This window comes from Melanerpes formicivorus, unplaced genomic scaffold, assembly GCF_026170545.1.
Source record: "Melanerpes formicivorus ecotype bairdi unplaced genomic scaffold, bMelFor1.0.p_v2 SCAF_1555, whole genome shotgun sequence".
Taxonomy (NCBI): domain Eukaryota; kingdom Metazoa; phylum Chordata; class Aves; order Piciformes; family Picidae; genus Melanerpes; species Melanerpes formicivorus.
The window spans coordinates 40,001-45,624 of NW_027143907.1; positions in this window are offsets into that span (position 1 = coordinate 40,001).

Here is a 5,624-nt window from a genome sequence, read left to right on the forward strand (position 1 = left end):
ACGTGCTCTCCTTCCCGAGGAGGTAGACGTGCTCTCCTTCCCAGGTGGTAGACGTGCTCTCCCTCGGTGAGTAGACGTGCTCTCCCTGAGCTGGCAGGTAGACGTGCTCTCCATGGCGAGGGGGGACTTAGTGCACTGAGCCGTGCGGCAGGAGGTAGACGTGCTCCCCGCGGCCGGGCGGGCACTTAGCGCGCGGAGGCTGGAACCGCGGGGTAGACGTGGTCCCCGGGACGAGGGCCGCCTGGTATCGCCCGCCCGGCCCCCAACCCCCCCCCCCCGCGGCGGCGTAAATGAAGAGAGGCAGTCGGCATGAAACCTTCTTTTATTAAGTGTTGTTTTCATCGAGCGTCTTTCATTAAAGGTTGTGTTCTGAAGCAGTCTTTTCTTCAACAGCGCTGTTCTCCGGGGAGAAGGTCTGCCGGCATCTCTAGAAATCTCCCCCCGCCCCTGACCGCCTCCCCCCCCGCCCCCGTTGCCGGTTTGCGCGGCGCCCCCCCTCCCGACGTTGCCTCTTGCCGCTACCCCCGCCCCCCCCCCGCTGCCGGTTTGCGCGGAGCCCCCCCTCCCGACGTTGCCTCTTGCCGCTACCCCCGCCCCCCCCCCGCTGCCGGTTTGCGCGGAGCTCCCCCTTCCCGCCGTTGCCTCTTGCCGCTACCCCCGCCCCCCCCCCGCTGCCGGTTTGCGCGGAGCCCCCCCTTCCCGCCGTTGCCTCTTGCCGCTACCCCCGCCCCCCCCCCGCTGCCGGTTTGCGCGGAGCCCCCCCTTCCCGCCGTTGCCTCTTGCCGCTACCCCCGCCCCCCCCCCGCTGCCGGTTTGCGCGGAGCCCCCCCTTCCCGCCGTTGCCTCTTGCCGCTACCCCCGCCCCCCCCCCGCTGCCGGTTTGCGCGGAGGCCCCCCTTCCCGCCGTTGCCTCTTGCCGTTACCCCCGCCCCCCCCCCGCTGCCGGTTTGCGCGGAGCGCCCCCGCCTGCCGTTGCCTCTCGCCGCGGCCACCACCGCCCCCTCCACACCCCCGGGCCCCCGTTACCGGTTTGCGCGGAGCCCCCCCTCCCGACGTTGCCTCTTGCCGCTGCTGCCACCCCCAGCTCCCCACACCCCCCGGCTCCCGTTAGCGGTTTGCGCGGAGCCCCCCCTTCCCGCCGTTGCCTCTTGCCGCTACCCCCGCCCCCCCCCCCCGCTGCCGGTTTGCGCGGAGCCCCCCCGCCTGCCGTTGCCTCTTGCCGCGGCCGCCACCGCCCCCCCCACACCCCCCGGCCCCCGTTACCGGTTTGCGCGGAGCCCCCCCTCCCGACGTTGCCTCTTGCCGCTGCTGCCACCCCCAGCTCCCCACACCCCCCGGCTCCCGTTAGCGGTTTGCGCGGAGCCCCCCCTTCCCCCCTTCGCGGGCTGCCGCTTCCCTCCCGGGCTGCCCGGCTGCTCTCTAACCCCTGCGACCGAGGCGGCGCTGTTAGGGCGGCCGTGCCGGTGCCCCTTGCCGCAGCTAGCCTCTCGCCGCTGCCCCTCCCGTCCGTCGTCCCCCGTCCCCAAAAACTTGCTGCTCTCCACGCTGGAGCCTGCACGGGGGAGGTTGCGCTCCGCTCCTCCGGCCCTAAAGCCGCCCTCGCCCGCCCCCCGGCTTGCCGCTTGGCTCGGCTGCCCGCCCGCCCGCTAATCCCCCCAACGCCCCCACCCCAAAAACACCCCAGCCCTACCGCATGCCGCTCCCCCTCTCCCCGCTCTCGCTGACCGCTGCCACCCCCCCCCCACCCCTCCCCCCCGAAACAAACCCCCCAGCCCTACCGCATGCCGCTCCCCCTCTCTCCCTAGCCTGCCCCCCCCGCCGTCGCTTGCTGCTGCTGCTGCCGCCGCCGCCGCCGCCGCCGCCGCCGCCGCCGCCGCCGCCGCCGCCGCCGGGACCCGCCTCGGTCTGGTGGCGCGCGCTCGGAGATCCCCGGCTACCCGTCCGTCCGTCCCTCCCTCCCGCCCCGCCCCGGGGGAGGGCTCGGGGCAGCGCGGGCAGGCGGGGAGCAAAAAAAGGCGCGGGCGCCAAAAAACGTCGGGGTCCCGGGGTGGCGGAGGGGGGCGGCGGCGGGGGCGGCGGCGGGTACACGGCGCCGGGTCCAGCCCGTCCCGGGGCGGGGACAGGTGGTGTCGTCCGTCCCCGCCCCCGTAACCTGCTCTGAAGCATCCGCTTCCCGCCGCGGTTCGCCCTCCACCCCCCCGCCGCACACGCAGCTGCCGCTTCCCGCCGCCTCTGCCCCCCGCCCCGGGATCAACCACCCGCCGGGTCCAGCCGGTCCCGGTCCCGGGAACCTGCTCCCGGGGCCAGCCGGAGCCACGCCCCCTCCTCTGACGCTTCCAGCTGCCGCCTCCCCTCCCACCCCCCAAACTCACACTGGCCCTCGCCGGCCCGCCCACCCGCCTACCTGCTTGCCCGCCGCCGCTGGGTGGCGTGCCGGACACTCTCGCACACAGGTACACAGACAGGGACACAGGGACACAGGCACTCAGGCACACAGGGACACAGGGACACAGGGACACAAGGACACAGGGACACAGGCACTCAGGCACTCAGGCACTCAGGGACACAGGGACACAGGGACACAGGCACTCAGGCACTCAGGGACACAGGGACACAGGGACACAAGGACACAGGGACACAGGCACTCAGGCACTCAGGCACTCAGGGACACAGGGACACAGGGACACAGGGACACAGGGACACAGGGACACAGGCACTCAGGCACACAGGGACACAGGTGGCGGGCCGGAGGCCTCTCCCCACTGTGTGGCAGGGGTCCAAGAGCCACCCCAGCCCAACCCAGAGGGTCTTTTGCACCTCTCTAGAGGCCACCCAGAGACCCCAGGCCGCAGCAGAAGCCTCCCCCGCATGCTCTGCAGGCTTCCGACCCACCCCAGGCCGCACCAGAAGCCTCCCCCGCACGCTCTGCAGGCTTCCGACCCACCCCAGGCCACAGCAGAAGCCTCTCCCGCACGCTCTGCAGGCTTCTCAGCCACCCCAGGCCGCAGCAGAAGCCTCTCCCGCACGCTCTGCAGGCTTCTCAGCCACCCCAGGCCGCACCAGAAGCCTCTCCCGCACGCTCTGCAGGCTTCTCAGCCACCCCAGGCCGCAGCAGAAGCCTCTCCCGCACGCTCTGCAGGCTTCTCAGCCACCCCAGGCCGCAGCAGAAGCCTCTCCCGCACGCTCTGCAGGCTTCTCAGCCACCCCAGGCCGCAGCAGAAGCCTCTCCCGCACGCTCTGCAGGCTTCTCAGCCACCCCAGGCCGCACCAGAAGCCTCTCCCGCACGCTCTGCAGGCTTCTCAGCCACCCCAGGCCGCAGCAGAAGCCTCTCCCGCACGCTCTGCAGGCTTCCGACCCACCCCAGGCCGCAGCAGAAGCCTCTCCCGCACGCTCTGCAGGCTTCCGACCCACCCCAGGCCGCAACAGAAGCCTCTCCCGCACGCTCTGCAGGCTTCCGACCCACCCCAGGCCGCAGCAGAAGCCTCTCCCGCACGCTCTGCAGGCTTCCGTCCCACCCCAGGCCGCACCAGAAGCCTCCCCCGCACGCTCTGCAGGCTTCCGTCCCACCCCAGGCCGCAGCAGAAGCCTCTCCCGCACGCTCTGCAGGCTTCCGACCCACCCCAGGCCCCAACAGAAGCCTCTCCCGCACGCTCTGCAGGCTTCTCAGCCACCCCAGGCCGCAGCAGAAGCCTCTCCCGCACGCTCTGCAGGCTTCTCAGCCACCCCAGGCCGCAGCAGAAGCCTCCCCCGCATGCTCTGCAGGCTTCCGACCCACCCCAGGCCGCAACAGAAGCCTCCCCCGCACGCTCTGTAGGCTTCTGACCCACCCCAGGCCCCAACAGAAGCCTCCCCCGCACGCTCTGCAGGCTTCTCAGCCACCCCAGGCCGCAGCAGAAGCCTCTCCCGCACGCTCTGCAGGCTTCTCAGCCACCCCAGGCCGCACCAGAAGCCTCTCCCGCACGCTCTGCAGGCTTCTCAGCCACCCCAGGCCGCACCAGAAGCCTCCCCCGCACGCTCTGCAGGCTTCCGACCCACCCCAGGCCGCACCAGAAGCCTCCCCCGCACGCTCTGCAGGCTTCCGACCCACCCCAGGCCGCACCAGAAGCCTCTCCCGCACGCTCTGCAGGCTTCCGACCCACCCCAGGCCGCACCAGAAGCCTCCCCCGCACGCTCTGCAGGCTTCTCCGCCACCACAGGCCGCACCAGAGGATCTTTTGCACCTCTCTGGACGCCACCCAGAGACTCCAGGCCGCACCAGAGGCCCCCCCCCCCCAACCATTTACAGGCTGCAGTGCCAGCCTAGGCCCCGCTGGCAGCCTCCCTTGTCTGCTTTGGAAGGCCTCCCATCCACTCCAGACCTGCCTGGAGGCCTCCCTCGACTGCTCCCGGGGCCCTCGAAGCCACCCTAGGCCTTTCTGGAGGACCTGCTCGACCGCTCGGGCGGCTTCTGACGCACCCTCGGCCATCCGGCGCCCAGCAGCTCCCAGGGCCAGGCACCGGCCTCCCCCTCCGGCCGCCCCTGGGGCCGGGGGTGGCTCGGACTCGGCGCCCCCAACGTGTCGTCCCGTCCCCCCCCGCCCCGCACCGCCGAACATTCGCTGCAGCCGAGGGCTTGCCGCTCGACGCCTACCCCACCCGCCCAGCCCCCCGCTGCGGCCCGGCGCTGCCCCGGCCGCTGCGCCCCGCCTCTCATCGCTCCCCCCACCCGGCAACCGGCCGCCGGGCACGGCAAGTCCCAGGGCAGGGAACAGGTGCTGCCGGGACCCCGTGCTGGCTGCCGGCTTCCCGGGGCTGCCCCGGGCACGGACAGGTCGCCCCCCCGCCCCGGCGAATGTTCACCGAACCGGCTGCCGGCTGCCTTCGAGCACCCCCCGCCCCCCGCCACTATCGTCCCCCCCGCCCCCCCTCCGCCTCCGCTGCCGCTTCTCCCCGCACCGCCTCCACTGCCTCCCCCCGCCGCCGGCGAACGAGTCGCCGGATCCGTAGGGTGCCGGGAGCCCGAACGGCGAGCGGCTCCGGCTGCTGCCGGGGCCGCGGGGCTTCGAGCCGCTCCGGCCGCGGCCGGGACCCCGTGCCGGAAGCCGGCATCCCGGGACGGCCCCGGGACGGCCCCGGTCGCCGGCCGGGTGACGTTCAGCGAAGCGGCTGCCGCCAGTCTTTGGGCCTCCCCCGTGCCGGGGCCGCGGGGCTTCGAGCCGGTCCGGCCGCGGCCGGGATCCCGGGCCGGACGATGGCTTCCCGGGCCGGTCCCGGTCGCCTCCCGGGTGACGTTCACCGAAGCGGCTGCCAGCTGTCTTCGAGCCCCCCCCCCCCCTCCGCCTCCGCTGCCGCTTCTCCCCGCACCCCCTCCACTGCCTCCCCCCGCCGCCGGCGAACGAGTCGCCGGATCTGTAGGGTGCCGGGAGCCCGAACGGCGAGCGGCTCCGGCTGCTGCCGGGGCCGCGGGGATTCGAGCCGCTCCGGCCGCGGCCGGGACCCCGTGCCGGAAGCCGGCATCCCCGGACAGCCCCGGGACGGCCCCGGTCGCCGGCCGGGTGACGTTCACCGAAGCGGCTGCCGGCTGTCTTCGAGCCCCCCCCCCCCTCCGCCTCCGCTGCCGCTTCTGCCCGCACCCCCTCCACTG